A 20,561-nucleotide genomic window follows, 5' to 3' on the forward strand; every position below is an offset into this window, starting at 1 on the left:
CAAAGTGAGTGCAAAAAAAAACCGTTTTATTCCACCTAGTGGTGTAATGTTACCTATCATATATAATATTCAGAATAAATTTCTTAGATTCTTTAAAGAATAACCGAAATCGGTTTATTTGGCCGTCTACTGATAATGACCGTCGAATGAACTAGTTTTTCGGCCAGTTTCGATTTTTTTTGTACCTCTTTTGTTTCACTCCTTAAGGACGGTATAAATTTTTTTCGCACACTCTTCCCTATAATGCTTGAACCGGAAGTCGAATCCAGATGAAATTCAGAAGTTCTGTATGGAACCGACTCCTTTACCGACTGTAAGAATTACTTTCGAACCAATCCTAATTGAAAAATACATTGCCCTTAAACTTATTTCATACAAAAAGAAAGGTGGGTGAGTAATGTCACAGACATAACTGGAGGACGTGAATACGAAAAAAAATTATAATCATTCGTATTACTTGTGTGAATTTCACAACTTTTACTGCTTCGCTTCCAGAATTTTAACGGTGCATTTTTATCAAAGATTGACTTATTGGCGATAAATGTTTTCCACCACACATTTGAATATCGCAGATCAAATGGGGATAAAAAATAGCAACATAGAGAGCTCTGAAGTCGATTATTTCATTACGGATTTGCATATTTCAGTGAAAAATGCTGTACGGGTTTAATTTCTGGCATTTAGAAGGGTTAAATTGTGTGATTCTCTACGATATTAAATACGGTTCGTAGCATTTTCGTCGAACGCGAAGTATTCAAATACTGGCTTTATTCGCACTCGCTTGGCACAAATTATTCTAGGTTTGCACTAAACTGATGGTTTTAATCTCCAATTTGCAAATACGAAATCCTTATAGTTCTTTAGATAACATTTGGAGCTGGTCCATTCCAGGCAATGAGAGAGCCGATACTTTAGCCAAACGTACTGCTATTGAGGGTGGAATTTATGAGAGACCGATTGCTTTCAACGAATTCTATAGCGCGTCTCACTAAAGAACACTCGCCAACTGGAAAGCTTCTTGGGATAAAGATGATCTGGACCGGTGAATGCGCTCAATTATTCCAAAAAAATATCGACAAAGGCATGGTTCAGAGGACTGGATGTGAGTAGGGATTTCATTTGTGTGATGTCCAGACTCATGTCCAATCACTACACGTTAGATGCACATCTCCTTTGAATTGGACTTTCCGAGACTAATCATTGCGCTTATGGCGAAAGTTATCGCGATATTGATCATGTCGTTTGGACATGCGTGGAGTATCTCAAATCTCAACTAATAAATTCCTTGCGTACCCAAGGTGTCCCAGTGTCAATGTCCCAGTTCGCGACATTCTTGCTTTTCGTGACTTTCCTTACATGAAACTTCTTTATCATTTCATTAAGTCCATTGGAGTTCCAATTTAATTTTTATTTTAAGTTAGACTGTTTTCTCTTCCATGAGTTCAACCAATAGCCAGCTATATTATATTGAAAAAAAAGTGACGAACTTATACAAACAAACCTGAAATAGTTATAAGATCATGTACAAAATAAATGTATTTTATTTAATGTAATTTATAGTAGTAAATCGCTTGATGAAAACAGTGTTCAGATTTACTAATGAATACCAACATACTAATATGATATTCGAAATGTATTAGGTTTAAAGTACTATGTATAGTAGATGCCACGGCGAAAAAAAAACTTATGTATATTGTCTATGAAATAAACGTATTTATGAAAAAAAATATGGAGCTATTTGAAGGGCTAATTTTGCATAATGTTCCCCATCATTGTTCATTTTTATTTGTATTATGCTCTAACGCAAACAACCAGCTGCAGCATGACGCAATCGATCTTATGAGAAGGGTAACTGGTTTTGCGAACGTCCCGCAATTGATTCAGTGTTGAACTGAATTCTTGATACTGGAACTGAGCTATGGACCTGAACCAATCGGAATGGTAGATTTAGATAGTAGGAAAACTTCATATAGTTCTTTGGAAGTAAATTAATAGTTCTAAAAAGAACCGATTTATATAATTCAGAAACTGGACCTGAGTTCAAGAACTAAACAGACTCAGAATTATTTTTGAGTAAACTAGAAATTCTCCCTGAAAGAAAAAGGTTTAAATAACGGCAAGCTCGTTTTCGTTCATATCTATGAACGTAAAATCTTACATTATTTGAATAATTTGGAATGCAAGAGTCCTAAAAGTGCAGATTTGTGTTAATATTTGCTCCCTAACATACTCCCGCACTCACTTATTCCGTCACTGATTTTTCTTCCGAAAAAAAACCAGACCGCCACGCAACGTCAACTCCGTTCCGTTCACGCTAAACACACTGTGACATAATGGGCAAAGTGTTTCGGAATTCCTAACGGGATAATCCGTGCTCCGCTGTAACGCCGCACCAAACTCCGTACACGTTGAGTTGAGCGCATGTAAAACTAAGTGCCCATATTCATGACGAAGAGGAGTCAGCTAGTTGCGTGATATCGACGCAACACCGCGAAGCAGCGGACCCAATTCGTTTCTGGGAGGGCATCCGAGTTCAAAGAGCTAGTTCTTCTAAACAATGGGGCATGATGTGTTTGATGTTGTGTCACACTGTCAGCGCCCTTCCGCCGCAAAATCCCGTCGCAAACTCTCTGCGGGAGTGCGCTAATTGAATGCGGATGAGTTTGCATTTAGGGGCCGGGATATGGGAGAAAAGCATCTTTTTTGTGGCACTGGTTGTGTGCGATGTTTGTCGAAGATTTTAGACTCAGTCCAACCTTCAGTGGGTTGAGAATTAAACAGATTCACTAAAATAATTTAGATATCAGATAAATTCATTGCGTAGTTGTGTACTGAATAAAAAACACAGCTCGACTGACCCTTAGAACAGATCAGAAGTCCACTTCCTGTCGGACAATCAGCTGGTTCCTAGTCTGACGGGTGGTGAGACGGAATATTGCTAGCTAATAAACAATGCAATCATCACCGGCAGGTAGTCGTTAATTTATGCAAGTGAACAAAGTAATTAGAGACGACTACAAGCGACGGGACATGCTTATTGCAAGTGCATGCGAAAATTCTACCCAGCAATAACATCCAAACGAATCATTATCCGACACTAAAATAACTTGGCAACATCGATAGTAGCTAGTAGCAGCAGCAGCAACAGCAGTAGTTACGTGGTTTGCAATGGATTATTATGCTGCTCATCGTCATCCGCCATCCGCCATCCGCATCTGCGGCAACGGGGCACAAGTCAAGACATTCTCGAGTTCCGTGTTAGATTTCTATCACACTCGCAATGCATACTTAATCGTTTTCGACTGCGCATTCTGCTCTGGAATTACTGGCATCCGCGTGTCGTTCCACGGCGATTTGAATCGTTCCAGGTTTATCTAACAGTGCAACGTAACTAGCGAGCGTAGAGCAAACTATGCCGTGTATTATTTAAGATCCAGTGGAAGGTTCACTAGCCTATCTAGCTTTTGATCGTTTTTTTTATTCTGGTGGAGTCATTTGCATTGAGCATTTCGAAGCAGATTCATCCCGAAGAAGTTTACTTATGAAAACACCAAAAGCATTGCTTTGGAAGATTATGGAAAGAGCGAAGAGGTTTTTTTGCGATAGGAGAAGCTGGGGCTAAATTGAAGAAAAACACCCATTGCAATTAGATTTTTACCCAAGCTATCTAAATCGTCATGTAGCCTCTGCCTTCAACTATATCTTCCAATATGTGATTTGAAAAAAAAAATGCATTATTTTCGTACTAAGTTGCGAACCGCGGTTAAAAATATTCATACATAAATGAAAAACGAATACAGCAAGGTGCAAAATCTTGAGATACCTTAATGAACGCGCAAAAAATTAAACCTTATTCTAATGAATTGTCTGTTGGTTTCAACCTTTCGTGAGACATAATCCTGCTCGCCGAAAGTATAGGTCCTGTCACGAGATTTGACGCCTTGCTGTACCAAATAATAGATGATGAAACTGACTTTAGAGTCTTTCACTACGAATAATGAACGTTTTACTTAAATTTATAGTAGATCTAGTTTTAATAAAAGATATAAAATAGAATAGCCATATAAATATCAATATTAAGGTAAGTTTAAAGAATCCGTTAAAAATTTTAATTCATAAATTATGTGTCCGGTTTAGCCTTACTTTTTTAGTCCAGTTCAGGCCCGCAAAGACAATGCATTCTTGAGACGCAAACTTACACACTTACAAAATTTACATCTTAATAGATGCACATAAAAGGAGCGTCACGATTCACAAACATTCACAATTCGAAGCATGTAAAGATAAGTCATATCTTTAACTTCACAGTTAATTTAGCTGAAGTTTACATCGGTACAAACGCAAAGTTTATTTTTACATCTAAGTAGATGTAATATTATGGCATCACCGGAGAAATTACGACATGCTTGAATTTACGTCAAGCGTAAATTTCATTTTTTCTAAGAGTGTACACTCCAAAAAAATTTGAATTTTACGGGTGACTTAATCCCTCATACGATGTAATTCATAAAGACCTAATTTGTCAAATGACGGAAAATTTTATTTGTATTGACTTAATGTTGGATTAGCTTGAATTTTACTGGTTTCGACTGTAACTTGCGTTCTACTAGCAGGTGTGACTGTATGAATTTAGATGCACCTTTCACCAGCCAAACAGATGCGTGTTTCTGTGGCTCAGTCGATTAACAGACGTACTTTGTGATCCTTTGTGATTCTCGGTTCAAGTCGCGGCGGTTGCTATCAGTAATCTTTTTTTATTTCAACGAATTTCATATCATAGAGTTTTAGACACAATATTAAATGTTATTCCACGTGAATTTGAGTGAACTGCGACGCTCCATTTATGTGCATCTAATAAGATGTAAAATAACCGGGATTTTTTTAGGTGTGCAGAAATCAACGTCTTCCTGTCACATGAAACGTCAATCCACGAATCGAAATAATTGTTGGTTTATATGATATTTATATTGGTTGGTAGAACAGTCACAGTTAAAAAAAACCAACACACTTCAACCCAATTATCGGTAAAGTAAAATGCCGAGACAGATCGGTAACAAACAATTTTACCGATTGCTCTGTAATCAATATTATGTTTTCCGAGATTCGTTGAGTAGATTCACTGATATTTCGGCAAAATCTTCTGCTGAGCTCATCGGTGGTTAACAATTATCCCGAGATCAGCAAATGCGTTTGTCGAAATTTCGTAATACGTTTTACATTTTCTCTTGGCACTATGCAGTTCAACTATTTGTTTTTAGTTTTTGTTAAGACGTAGAAGCCGTTTTGAGCTAGTTTTAATATGATCAGTTTCTAACGGGGAAAACAGATTGGAAAATTGACATATGAACACAATGATGTAATGAAAACCGCAAAAATGTTACCGCAGAGACAAGACTCGAACCCGCAGCTTACTCCTAACCGGGGAAATTGTTTTACCATTTAAACTACCCTGCATATGAAAACACATGAAGAGAAAGCCCAATTGACTGAACGAAACTAAGCATGCTTCGCTGTACTTAGCCACCACGGTCTTCGGTAACATTTTCGCAGTTTTCATTACATCATTGTGTTCATATGTCAATTTTTCGATCTGTTTTCCCCGTTAGAAACTGATCATATTAAAACTATGCAGTTATTTTTTGACAATTAGAAAAAAAAATGCTATTAGAAAAAATGGAATTAGTCCAACAGGAAGACGGAAGAATCAACAATCTATTCAGTAAGTATAGTAACTACAACTTATTGTGGAATATACATAGAAAGCTTCCTTCCTTTTTTCCAGATCTTGCTTTCTCTGTCGGAAAGACATTATAGGTTATGTCGAAGAACTTCAACGACGTGTCAACCAACATATTCGGCGCTTAGCTCTCGTACATAAGTAATGTAATGTATATTTTTTGAATGTTTGTACGGAAATAAAATGAAATCTTGATCCCCAATTGAATGTTGATAATAAAAAACCCGTATTTTTTTATTACTTTCAATTACTGAATGGTCAGCAATTAGTAAATCTCACTTCGTCGCTTTTTCCGAACATTCAGTAATGGTTATGCCGGACAGACAGTTTTTGCTGACAATTTCGGTAACAACTGACGTTTGTCAAATTTTAAATTGCCGAGACTCCGCAATTTCATCTTGTGTCGAGATGATTTTTTAGATGAGATTAGATGAGTACTTAGCGGTGCAAATCTCGGACATTATTTTGTCGAGAGTCAGCGAAAAAAAATAAGTGTGCAGTTTTGATAACTTCTTTTGCATAGTATTAGTACATTTGAATTTAAGCTAGTGAAAAACGGTTCAACCATATTTGAGACAATGAAGAATCCCTTTTAAAGATTTTGACCACTTTTCCGGAATTTCCGGAACAGAAAACTGGTTACCGGTATAGTGGAATTCGGATCATTGAACCCTCATATAATATCAGCTACAAACTGAAACAATTTTGAACCTAATTTAGAAGAATTTCCAAAATGTTCTGCACCTTCGATTTAAATGGCCGTTTTAGAATAAATGACGCATCCAATGAAACCAAAAACAGTTCGTTTGGCTATAAACTAACATAACCTACACATTGGAACAGTTTCGAGTACTACTTTACGATTCTCTATGACGGTTTGAAATTTTGAAAATTTATCCCCTAATAATGTTAGAACCGGAAATCGGACATGGATATTATTATGGCACTATCAGACCTGTTAATTTTCGTTTGATTTTATGATAATAATTTAGCCTAGGCTAAAGAAATTTATTAGCCAATTTAAAAAAAATTCTCTGCTCGTTACATGATTCCTTACGAAAAAGAAACTACTCTTGAAATTGAAATTGACAGGCACTCTATTTTCAGAACCGAAAATTGGATCAGAATGAAAATCAGGATATTCTTATGGCATCTGAAAACCTCTCAGTCGAATCTAATTTGGTAAAAATCGGTGTAACCATCTTCGAAATAAGCTAATGACATTATTGTCTTTTTTTTTGGTACAAACCAAAGGTACCTTAAGTCGGATCCAAATTCCAATTGAGGAACTTTGTATGGGACCATATCATTTGAGTCTAAGTTTGTGACAACCGATTCAGCCCTCTACGAGAAAATTGAGCGACAATATTTATCACATACAGACTTTCACTCAAATAGTCGAACTGAATCTAATGACTCTCCGGACCTCGGATGAAAACTCGGTTTTCACAGTGATTGCATAGCTTTTCTACATGTGCAAGGCAAAAATAACTATAATTATTGAAACGACACCAAAGTTTTCATTGGTTTCAAATATGTAATTATTTACTTCTTCTAACTACGTCGGATAAATTTTAGGAAAAATTTAGGTAAAATGCACCACATTTGCTATTGATACGTTCCATCAGAGTCTGTACTGTAGTTTCCGGTACGTTTTGCTCAATTTGTTCTACTCTTTAACATCATTTCCTGTTTTTTTAATAAAAGTTTTTATTCAGGCCTTTTCGCATACAAGCTTTACGTGGCCGATTGGCTTACATGTTGTTTTTTTTTTGCTATTGAATCTCGTTGTTTAATCTTTTTTTAGGGGGAGATGAGCTTGTAGCATCCATTGCTTCATCGTCGGTGTTGAGGGTACTGATGGTTTCGTTGAAGGAGATGCTTTATTGTTGTTGGTGGCTGTCACAGATGTACTGGGGTTGCTTGGGGTTGGTGTGAAGGAAGCACCGTTGTCCTGTGGTGTACTTGTCTCCTTGTTCAGTTGATCACGTACCGTAGTGAACAGCTTTTTGGAAATATTGACATGTGGCCATCTGATTGTCGTAGGTAACAAAGGATTTACACGGAATTCTTGTATCCTGACCGAAAGTTACATGAGAAGGTATAGGCCTCCTTCCGTATAGGCCTCCGAGGTCGTTCTATTGTTCACTACACAATACTGTACTTGGTTTCTTTCGTCCCGAACGTAAGCGGTTTTGTTTTATCGACTGACTTGGATGAGATGTGAAAGCGAACTGATCATTTCCTGCTTGTCTTTGTGTTATCGTCATGTTCATCATTTCTCAATAGGTTTTCAACGAACGGAGTTCAGCATATAAGCATATAATTCCTTACGATTTAGCACTAGTGTCATCGTCCCAAAACACATCACTCAATAAGACGTGTGTCTGACACATAGCTGCTAGTATCAACTATCAAAAGACTTTGTGTGAAATTTCATGAAATTTCGAACGGCGCCTCTAGTTGATCTAGATCACATCTATCAGTACAAGTTTATTGCTCAAAACTTTAATGAGATCACCTTTCTCGAAATTCGCTTTCTCCAGAACATTAATAGTTAGAAAAAAGTTGGGCGGGATACAGCTGTCAGACGACGTGTTAAAGGGTGGGTAGGGTCTAACACTTTGAAAATTCTTTTATTCTTTTCAAGAATATTCTGTGAAATTTTCAATCCTTTTGGAACGAAACTCCGTTATGGGGCCTTCATCTATTCTCATCTTATTCTGCGAAGAAGCAAGTGCTTGGTGCTCAGGCCCAAGAAAAAATATTATTTGTTGAAAGTGTTCGACCCTACGACTGTTTTGTTTTGAAAGTCCGTGGTTATTGTCATTGGAAAACTACTTCCCCAATTAATTTCAAATTTTGCACACACTTTCTTCATGTAAAATACTAGGTCCCAACATTTTACTTTTTGTTTTTTGTTACGTTAAGGAGGTTTAACAGCTAGAATATGGCGGTTTTTTATTTGAAATATCCTAGTTGACTTTAAAATACTACCAAAAATATAAAATCAAACAGAAACGTTGCGGTCTAGAAAAACTTCTACTCTAACTATCCTGCTATTATTTGTTCACTTCTGATTAGTCTATGCTGTGATACAGTGGACACCGCAAATCATGATTTTTCATAAGCGTCCTCAAAAATACCTCTTCTTTGACTTATTTCTCAATATTTTTCAATGAAAAAATTATAAAATGTTGTTCGTATATCATGCAAAACATTGAAATTTATTTTGCTGAACGATAATTCTGGAAAAAAATCAGAAAGATGATGATTTTTCTTCGTTTAGAGCCTACCCCGCAGTACTATCTGGGCCGTACCCAGGCTGACTATTTTCTTGTTACAAAGGGACGTACACTTGCAGAGCAGTGTTTGGTCAATATTGAAGCCATCGAAAGAAAGGTTTGCCTCTAGAGAATCCATAATTTGCCTGACAGAGTGAATGAAATGAGCAGAAACAAGATGTCAATACTTTGAAAACAAAAATACTCAGATTTCTCTGGAAACTGAGGGCTTTGATTTTCGTAAAAACGACAAATTTCATCAATACTGTATGATCAATTTTATATGCTCAATTCTAAATTTTTTTTTCGGGTAGCGACATTTTTCATATAAACGTTTTGCGCAACGAGACAAAAGTCTGCCAAATATATTTGAGTTCGAGTTTAATATACTGATACTGTAGCTAGTAAAGGATTGTCCCGTTGTAGGCAAATTATGAAGCATTCTTCATTCGGTGACGCATTTTTTCCGATACCAGGAAACAGGCCACGACTCATTCCTCCAGTTGACCGTTCCTGTTTGCAAATCAAAACTCGGTCATCGCCATCTGCAGGGTTGCCGTCGGCAATTTTCGAAGAAATTTTTTATGTTCTGTATGTATGTCCGTACAACTTAACAAACTTCCTGCGCTAGCCGCTGATCTCTGCTCCGTCCGTAACCGTTCCTCACCTAAAAATTCATAACCAAATAACAATCGATGGAGTGCTCGAAACGGTACGGTAACCCGGTACTGCAATCGTCTCGGGATAGGGATTTTCCCAATTCTTTCACGTCGCCTCATGCTACGGGTGCATGCTACGCGTCCTCCACTATGAATGAATCAACCGAACTCGGACTGGTGCCGCGAGTCGCCACGGATCATCGGCCGTTCCATTTCGGGCGCTCAGTCATTTTGGCACAAACTCGTGGCGGTGCTTTTTTTTTATTATTATCCAGTGCGTTGTTTTTCTCTTCTCTTCCGGAGAAAATTGGATGATTTCAGACACACGGCTGATCGATCCATTGTAGGCCATCAAAGTGTGCTTCCCCTTGTTCGTCGTTGCCGTTGCGGTTTGGTTCAGCCGCCGAAAGTGGTCGAGGTGAATGACCGACCCAGTGGAAATAAAAATTGTATCAAAACATAAACGCACGAATTTGAGTTAATACGAGTTTTTCATGGAATTGGGATCGTCGTACGGACATGGAGCTGAAAAAATTTAAATGGTAGTAAAATCAAGGCAACAATATGATCACGACTCGTTGCTATAACTTTTATTAAGCAGTCGATCAACTGAATTGAATTGACTTGAAAAAACGCTGGATTGCATTCCTTGAGTGCTAAAACTGTTTAGCGTAATCGAACGATCTGAAACCTTCAGAGTAAATATTGTATCATCCGTGATGCTAACCACCACCCCCTAAGCTATTTAAGTAGTCACGTTCGTTCCAGTATAAAAATCAACGAATAAATTTAACTCCGCCTTCTGTCGGCAAATGAGGTGATAAAGACCACGTTTAAGTTGTTATGCTCATCAATAAACAGTTCGTATCTTTTCGGACATAACTTGTCGGTTGTTGTTGGTTGTATATTGCTGTACTGAAGTAAATCTGGGTCAGGTATGTTTCGATGCACCGCCGTGAGCCATTACAGTAAGGAACAGAATTTTTTGCTTTTAAATTTCATGATGAAGAATGCACAGCGAAACAATAAAATACTAAGAGCCATCACTCGTCATACATTTTGTTTTCTTGAAAGATAATCTTGAAAGCTTGAACTTTTGTTCCGGTGAATTTCGGAATCCCTCGGCGCAGATAACAAATTTTCTTCAAGAGACCTAAACGCCACTGGAGAAATTAAAGAGACGAACCTAACCTCAACCCAAATGAAACACATTTCATCCGGATCCGGATGGGACACGAGCAAGCGAAACTGAAATCCATTCAGAGCAAACACTTTTGCTCGGCACATTAATTAACGAAAGTCACTTGGCTTAAGGCTTAATGGCCGTGCCGGCGAAGGGGACCGCGAACGGAAGAAGAACCCAATTGGGATGTGTGTGTGAGTGCGCGAGAACGCGAAGATCCACAGAAACCCGGCGATTCGCCGCGACAATCGATAACTGTAAAGCAGTGAAAAGGCACAAAGAAGAAATCAAAATTGAAACAAAACTCGACGGAACAACGCGCGCGCCTTTAGAGGGTTTAAACTATGACGACCGGGAAGATAAACTTTTCCGCGTTCGGCGGCCGTGGACACTCAACTCTTCGGCGGTGGAGAAATTGAAGAGATCCCCCGGGAGGCGGCGAAAGATAGCTGGTAAATGATTAAACGGTACATTTATACAATTTAGCGAGTTCCACCGCGCTCTTCGGTCGCAATTCCTGATTTTGTTTTTTTCTTCTTCCTTCCACCTTGCTCCTGTCCGCGATCATCCGCCCGGGTCCACGACTTCGGAGTGGTTTGTGTGAATCGAAACCAGGGGACCGAGCGAAGCGACCGCGAGTTCGTTGAACTTGCGGTTGACTTACCTCATTTTTGTTTTTTTTTCACTCTACTCCTTCGCTGGTACTTCATATTTTTGATTGTTTTATAACTCAGTTTCGCGGTGCACGCGAGAAGGTGTGACGTGTGATCGTTAAAATTTATGTCCGTCACACGGGGAAATTGATTATTTATTTATTTATTTTTCTTTCTTCAGAGGCACTACGATGACCGTGTGGAACTGCCAATGCAAACATTGGTTGGCCGATAGAGGAGCAACGCTAATTAGCTGCTTTTCGTGAACTTTGTTCCGGAGTGCACTGCTTCTCGGTTGGCACGAGAGGGTCATCAAAAAACTATCTTTTTAAGAAAGTATCCAATGGCTTCCGATAAATCTCTTCGGGTGGTGATATTTTAAGTTTTTACCTTTTCACTGATTAGGTCTAATTATGATTTCTTTCATATCATTTCTTCGGAGTAATGTTTATACCACGAACCGTATAAAGCCATAGTTATATTTGAAGACTCATGAAACACAGCACATTACAGTGGGCTGGACCTGAAGCAAGAATGTCGGAAGCGAAAATGAATTACTTTCACAAGAATATTTCACTTTGGCTAAACCGCTTAAAACAAACCAAGGCTCAGTTGAAAGCTTCTATTGTACCATTGATCAAGTTTGAAGCTCAAATGGCTGTCACCTCTGGGTCAGGAGATATAACAAAAATTATTAGTATTTGCAGGAAAATGATGTCCTAGTCGCATTAATTTCCAAGATGGCGACTTCCGTTTCATCGATATTCGTGACAAACTATCAGAATATGCGTATATTTGGAACGGGTTTGATGAGTAGATGTCGGAACACGATGTTTGATGTCGTTCTGAAATCCAAAATGGCGGCTTTCAGTTATTCCTTGAAAACCCTTACAATTTGTGTCGATATGCATATTTTCGGAACGGTTTTCATTAGTAAGAGCTTACATTTTTGAAACAGTAGCCTAATATCTGCGAAATATCTAAATTTTAACTGGAGTAAGTAAAACAAACGTGATTAATTCACCTAGCAGTGAGATGATACCTTATTTTATCAATCCGCATGTGTTTTTTGCATGGATATTCTTAGGTGTTTTAGTTCTCATGACATTATTTTAATTATCGTCATTTTAAACGGCAAATTGAGATTTTAATCACTCATTACCCTGTAATGTCGAAACTGCAAATCGTATCAAATTTCAATCTTAACGTGTGACAATCGATTGAACATTCCATGAGATGTCGAAGTAAGTTCCACTTTAGAGTTTTTCGTCATTATTTATGGTACTTCCAGAGCCGGTATTCTGGAACTAGCATAACCCAAATTGATTCGTATGGCCATAAATTAATACACCAAACAATTTACATCTTCTTTATCTGTATGAATTTTAAAAATTCATCATCCTGTAATTTCTGAATTGGATAAAATTAACCAGTTTTGTATGGGACCATAAGTCCGTTAATTTGAGTTTTTGTTTTTGAAGTTCGATTTGGCCTTTTTGAGAAAATTATTGAGCTTTGGGAAACGATTCGATACTGGAATCGGAATTCTAAAATCGGTGTAGCCGAAATCAGTTGAATTCACCCAAGAAGTGTCTAGACATCTTTGAGAAATTGTAGTGCGAAATAAATTTTTGGGTGCCTTCCGAATCGAAAACTGAAATAAATTTATTTGGTAATCGACTATCCAAATCTGCAAACCCGATAAACCTGATTAATTTATGTGAAATGGACATTTTTATACTAATCACCCTGTATCTCCTAAACCAGAAGTCGGAACTGACTAAAAAGTAAGATGTTTTATAGGATTTTAAGACCTCTCATTTGAATCATGATTCTTAGATTTCATTGGAATCTTAGATCGGTTCAGCCATCTACGAGATTTCTCTCGTGAATTGCATTATTTTAATTTCGTTTCACATATCATCCTGTGGTTCCACAATCAGAAGTCGGATCCAAACGTAGTTCAGGAACCTTGTTTGGGAGTATACTCCTTTTCATATGAAACTGAGTTCTTAGAAAACGGTTTAGCCATCTCCGAGAAAATTGAGTGAAATTATTTTTCACGCACGCATTTGCTGATCTCGACGAACTGAGTCGTATGGTATATGAAAGGTATGTTTTTCCAGCATTTATTGCTGTAAGTAGTTTAAATCAATATAATTATAGAATTACTTTCAATTCGAAAATGCTGATATCATCTGGTTTTCATATGCCATATTCGAAAGATTATGTTGCCAAAAACGAACCGTGCTAAATTGGTCCGAGGCAAATTGTCATAAAAAAGGATGCTGTACACAGTATTTTTGGTACTTAGAAACAATTGTATGTAACAGTATAAAAAATCGTGTTTCACGTTGCTCCCAAGCATTACTTTGTCATACAGCGCTCAAAACTCCTACTGCTGGAATAGGGGGAAAAGTCGCTTACATAAAAATTTCGATATCTCCGTTAAAAATGGACGGATTTTAACAATCTATGGCTTGTTGAATAGGTATTATCGTGCGGAATCTAAGTCTGAAAACATATTCTGTTTTCAAGGTCAATTGTGACAGATACTGTCAAAAAACTGAAAATTTTGACATAAAACTTCGAATAACTCAAAAAGTAAACATCCGATCTCAAAACCATTCAATAGCGATCAGGGTGAAGGGGAGACCTTTCATTTGCGACTAGTTTGATCAAAATCGGTCCAGCCATCTCCGAGATCTCGACCTCTTAGTTGACAACACACATACAGACACACACACACACACGGACATTTGTTCAGTTCGTCGAGCTGAATCGATTGGTGTATGACATTCGGCCCTCCGGGCCTCGGAAATTTTTTCTAAAGTTTGAGCGAATTCTATACCTACATATATATATATATATATATATATATATATATATATATATATATATATATATATATATATATATATATATATATATATATATATATATATATATATATATATATATATATATAAATAAAGAGGTAAAAAGATTAAAATACCAGACAAATCTGTTTCAGATTATCAAAACTGTTGATACTGCTGAACAAGTACCATAATAGAGTGAAATTCTATGGATATGAAAAACTAGAGCAGATGGCTATGCCATCTTGGAATTCAGAACCACCTCAAACATCGTTTTCTTACATGCACTCATCAAACCCGCTCCAAAAATACCCATATTATAAAGGTTTTCAAGGAATATCAATGAACCGGATGTCGCCATCTTGGATTTCAGAACCACCTTGAAAATCGTTTTTCGACATCTACTCATCAAACGCATTTTGAAAATGCCCGTTGTAATATTGTAGTAATTCCCACGGAATATTAATGAGGATTTTGTTCGTAAAAAGAGTTACGTAAAAAGGAGTAACGTAAAAAAAGAGTTCGTAAACGGAGGTTTGGGTGTATAAGTGACGTAACCGACAGAACGCATGTTTTTCTAAAAGCTCAATTTTCTCAGAGACAGTTTAGCCGATTTTAATAAACCTAGACTCATTTGAAAGTTCTTATTGATTTGTAGATCAAGTTCGCAGATCAAGTGACTGGCACGCTTGATTCCGGCGATATAAAGGTATAAGTGATGTAAACGACTAACCGCACATGTAACGTAACCGACAAATTCCAGTGTTTTCAATATAACAAAAATTCTCGGAGATAAAAGAATCGATTTTTGAAGACTAAGACTCGTTTAACACCAAGGGGGTAAAAAAAAGTGGGTACGCTAATTTTCACTGACTATATCTTAGCCATTTTAGGACCGATTTCAACTTGTTTGCCATTAGAAAGATATAAAGCTTGCTTCAGATAGAATTGGAACAAAGACAATTGCCTGTATTTCAGTTATATATTTTTGAATTCAAGATCTTTTTTTATACAAATGTAGCGTTTTCTTCATACTTTAAAAAAAAAATTATTCGTCACGGTTTCGAAGAAATTCTCGATTTTTCTTGTAACACGGCTCATTAGGCGGCGCACACCTTCTTCGTCCATCGTTTGAGCTATCTTATTCCACCAGACCGTCATCTGATTGATGTCTTTGAAAACCTTTCCCTTTGCCTTGAGTCTCCTCTTCATGATTGCCCAGTATTTCTCAATATGGCGGAACTGGGGACAGTTCCCGATCAACAAGGGAGAACAAAATTGTATCTGAGGTTGTTTCGTTTTGCCTTTCTCATATAGAAAGGATATGCAATTACTGTGAAAACCGACTTTTGAACCGAGGCCGGAGGGCCGAGTGTCATATACCATTCGACTCAGTTCGTCGAGTACGCAAAATGTCTGTGTGTATGTGTGTGTGTATGTGCGTGTGTGTGTATGTAACGTTTTTTTGCACTAACTTTTCTCGGAGATGGGTGAAACTTAGATTCAAATGAAAGGTCTTGTGGTCCCATACAAAATTCCTGAATATTATTTGGATCCGACTTCCGGTTCGAGAGTTATGGGGTAAAATGTGCAAAAAAAAGAAAATTTGTGTTCTAATTTTTCTCATAGATGGCGCGACCGATTTTCACAAACTTAGATTCAAATGAAAGGTCCTGTGGTCCCATACAAAATTCCTGAATTGCATGCGCATCCGACTTCCGGTTCCGGAAATATGGGGTAAAGTGTGTTAAAAATTGTATACCATTACTGAAAATGGGGAAAAACCTCAAATCTTTTCCAATTAGATAGTTTTTATCAGTAGACGGTCAAACAAACCGATTTCGGTTTTTCTTTTAAGAATCGAAGAAAAAAAATTTTTTTTCGGTATCATATATGATAGTATGATTGATATGAGAAAGGCATTATTACACCACTAGGTGGATTAAAACAGGTTTTTTCTATCTAAATTAGTCATAATCTTGGTCTCGTTAATAGTTAAAATAACAGAAAGTGTAACTCAATTTAACCTAGGTGGTAACAAAATTGTTACAAACCTTGATATGTAAATATCAATATTATATCTGAATTTGTTACCAATTTAGTACGACTTTTCAGCTATTATTACTCATTTTTTGTGGGGAAAGGCTTCACCGTGCAAATTGCATACCTTTAGGCGTTTTGATTTGCCATAAAAAAGTTATGCAGTTACGCGACTTGTGGTTTCGAACCGAGAGGTTTAGAGTTGCTAACATACGCTACGATTGCATTGGGACATGAGAACCCACTGAGGATAGCAGGATGTATTGGCATCATATAATAACTAGTGTAAGTCTATATTGCTCCCCACCTCTTTCGTCGTTTCCTTCCTAACGGCATATGAATGACAAGGGGGTTATTTTAGAACTATGAGCAAGCTTTTTTTGGTGATCAAAAATAGTAATAAATGAATGGAAATGACTAAATTCAGTGAAACAAATTTCTTACTACCTTACAAAATCTGAGAAAGTTTACTAATGAATGATAGTTTTTCAGTTTTTTTCTTTTTTGTACCAAGAGGGCCGACTTTCAAATAACATTCGAATCAGTTCGCTCGTTAGTTGAAGTAGTGAATTGTCTGTACGTGTATGTATGTCGATTGGCGGGCATATTTGATCGAAATGTGCACTCAATTTTTTCGGAGATGGCTGAATCGAATTTCTTAAATTTAGATTAGAATAAAATTAGTTGGAAAGACAGTGCAAAATCTGAAGAAGTGTATATAATATCGATTCGATTGGCAAGTTTTTATGATTGATGATCAATCCATTGCCTATTAGTCAGATTAGTTTGCGATATTCGCAGCCAGAAGCCTTGCAAGTAATGTTCAAACACCGTCGAAATTGAACTTTTATTCCGGTTTGATTGTTTGATATCTACCTAGATTGACTCACAGAACTATGATTCAAATGGAAAGTCTCATAATGCGGGTCGGTTGCTTTAAACTCAACATTGCAAATTTTAAATCCCAGCTCACGGTTCCGGATTGGAAGTAATCAAGATACTACGAAATGAGACTATCATAAATTTATCAGATATGGATAGATTGAACTTTTCAAAACCAAGGTGCGATAAATCATTTTTGTCTGATTCATGAATGCAAAAATGTTCATGCAATGATATAGATAACACGGGGCAAAATGCTATATCTGCAATTCGTAGATCTTATAAATTGATGACCTAACCAACTTATTTCGATTTTACTGGTTTGAATCCAAAAATTGTGAAAGTGATTCGATATCACTTTAGTTTGCTTAAGGCCATGATATCATCAGCGTCACCAGTGAACATTTTTCAATGTAATATTAGCAAAGCTTTTTATTTAGATTCAATCCACAAATCATTCCAATCAAAGGTTGAGTAAAACAACTACCTTATTAGCGAAACCCTTGTTGCCTTCTAAGTAGATGTTAAGAATTTATGAATGGGAGGGAGAAGAATCTAATATACATCTCTACAAAATCGGCATATCACAAGGGGAGGACGCTTAGAACAATGTGCCAATCACACATAAACACAATGCATTTATCAATATTGGCACTTTCGTTTTCATACAGTTGAACAGTTGCGGCACACAAAAGGCTCAGTTTTGGCAAGTAGCTGTTTCATGGGGAACAGTGTGGCACACTTAGACTCACAGTATATCACGTGATTTTTCAGAGTCACAATATAGTTTGTGTTAAGCGACTCTCCCCTTGGCATATCAAAAATAGAGAATAATATTCATCTAAAGCCTAAAATCAATATCCTTGACCCACCACAACTACGTAAAGAATCATCAGATTACCATAGTATAAAGTACAGCAAGAGCTAAAGATAAATCCATGAGAGTTTTTTTTTCTCTATTTCCAGTATATCCGGGGTCCGGTAAAACTAAAGTCGCTATTTTCAATCTACAACTAAAACACCTAGAAATCAAGAAAGTATTGAGCTGAGTTTAGATTAGGGTTTAGGTTTAGGTTAGATTTAGGTTTGAGCCCAGTTTAGATTTTGTTTTTCGTTTATTGCAGCGTCACTTTTGAAGACGTTTTGAAATTTTTAACACTTCTCACTCTGCGTTTTTTTTTTTGAAACAATCGGTCACCGATAAAGTTAAAGAATTCAAACATTAATTTGACTCCAAGCTTATGAAAATCATCTCTGAGGAAACAGTGCAGAATTCAATGAACTGAGTCGAATGCTATATCACTTTATCCAATATTTATGACTCGAGTTTTAAAGCTTTTACCCAACCCTTATTTGTTCGAATGCGGAGAAAAAGCGCAAAATCGTTTTAGAAAATATTTATTTTCAATTTAAAATCAATATTTGAATAAAAACTTTACATAATTACTTAGGGAACGTTCTCATATTTAAAATTTTGGCAGTATTAATAACATAATGAGATATAAATATTAAGATCATATATAATTTTGATAGAAACCTGTTATGCTCTGTTGAACGGGTAAGGTTTTTACGAAACAAGCTGGACCCCTTTTCTGCATACCATTCTTGAACGACTTTGCTGTAATAACAGCTTACTAAATCTGGTTAAAACATTAAGGGATGGTCGTGGGATCGAATGAATGGGAATTTTGTTTTTGGAGACACTCTTTTTGGTATAGTTCCGATGTCATTGTCTTATTTGTAACGAAAACTTTCGTTTTATTGCCACAACTGCAAATGCCCTGCCAAATCATAATTTTTCTTGCAAATTTGTCGGCAAAAACAAATTTAAATTTGGCTGGAACATCCCCTCGAGCCGTAGCCAAGTAAAATTTTTGACCTGGGATTTGCCCGAAGTCAGCCTTGACATAGGTTTCATCGTCCATCAGAAGACACCCGTCGAACTTGGTCAGCACCTGGTCATATAGTTTCCGAGCACGAATTTTGACCACACTATTCTGTTTTATGGTCCGATTTGGCTGTTTGCTAGCTCGATACAACTTGATTCCTTCCCGGAGTCGAGTTCTTCTTATGGGCAGCGTATTATGTCGAATATTATGGGCAGCGCCGAATTTTCTGGCCAAATCACGGTCCGACAGATTAGGATTCCTCTTAATCGTCTTCAAAATCTTACCACGCAGTTTCTGGTCGACAGTTCTACTCCGACGATTGGCTTGAGGCTTTCGAATCGTCGTCAATGTTTCCTTATACCGTTTGATAACGCGCCATACGGTATTTCTGGGCAATTTCAGCTGTTTAGCCAGCCTAGATGAAGACCACAATGGATTTTCCACTGTGCACAATTTTATCCCTTCTTTTGGCTTTCATGTTGATTGTTTACAAAGTACAGTCGATTTGCGGAATGTCAAAAATCATACGTGAAGCTGACAAAATTCCCGACACGTGGGCGCTAAGAACTTCCGAATTCGTCCACCAGGAGCGCCACAATATTAGCAAAAATTTGTTCCAATTCAAAATGAAGCAAGCTTTATTTATTCGAAATAAAATTCATTTGCAACGATGAAAACCGAATATTCTATTGAAAGTTATTATAAAAAGTTCCAACTGAAGGCTGTTGAAAAAAATTGTGAACTCAGCTGTTAGAAGTCCGATTTTTCAATTACACTTTGTTACTGAAAGTTATGATCAAAAACGTAACCAAAAGTCCAAGCATAAATTATCGAAAACTTCGTATTTTCGACATATCTTTAAATTCAAAGAGACGACATATGCATTTTGATATACCAATAGATTGGCATCGATTTGGCATCAGCTATATGTTTTAGCCACAGATTTGGCATCAGCTATATGTTTTAGAAGAAATTAGTTTCAACTTTACTGAAAATGTCTCAAAAATTCGATATTTTCACAGAAATTTTAAAATAAAAATTAAAATTCTATCATATTTACTAAAAATCTCAAGAAATTTTGAATTTATAAAGAAATTTTTGAATCTCAGAGTTTTTTTTATAACTGTCAAGCACAAATTCCAGAATGTTCGTGTACCAACCGATTAAACTTACATTTAGCTAAAATTTCTAAAATTTTATATTTTATATTTACCAAAAATCTCAAAAAATCGATATTTTCACAGAAGTTTTTAAAATTGAAGAAGTTGTAGGCTTTTACGTGAATTTGACGTAAGTGTACGTCTAAGAAATAAATTTTGCTTACCAACTCAATGAACTTAGCAACGTGCAAAATTTTAGGAGCCAAATCTTATATT

The sequence above is a fragment of the Malaya genurostris genome, chromosome 3 (genome assembly GCF_030247185.1).
Source record: "Malaya genurostris strain Urasoe2022 chromosome 3, Malgen_1.1, whole genome shotgun sequence".
Taxonomy (NCBI): Eukaryota; Metazoa; Arthropoda; class Insecta; order Diptera; family Culicidae; genus Malaya; species Malaya genurostris.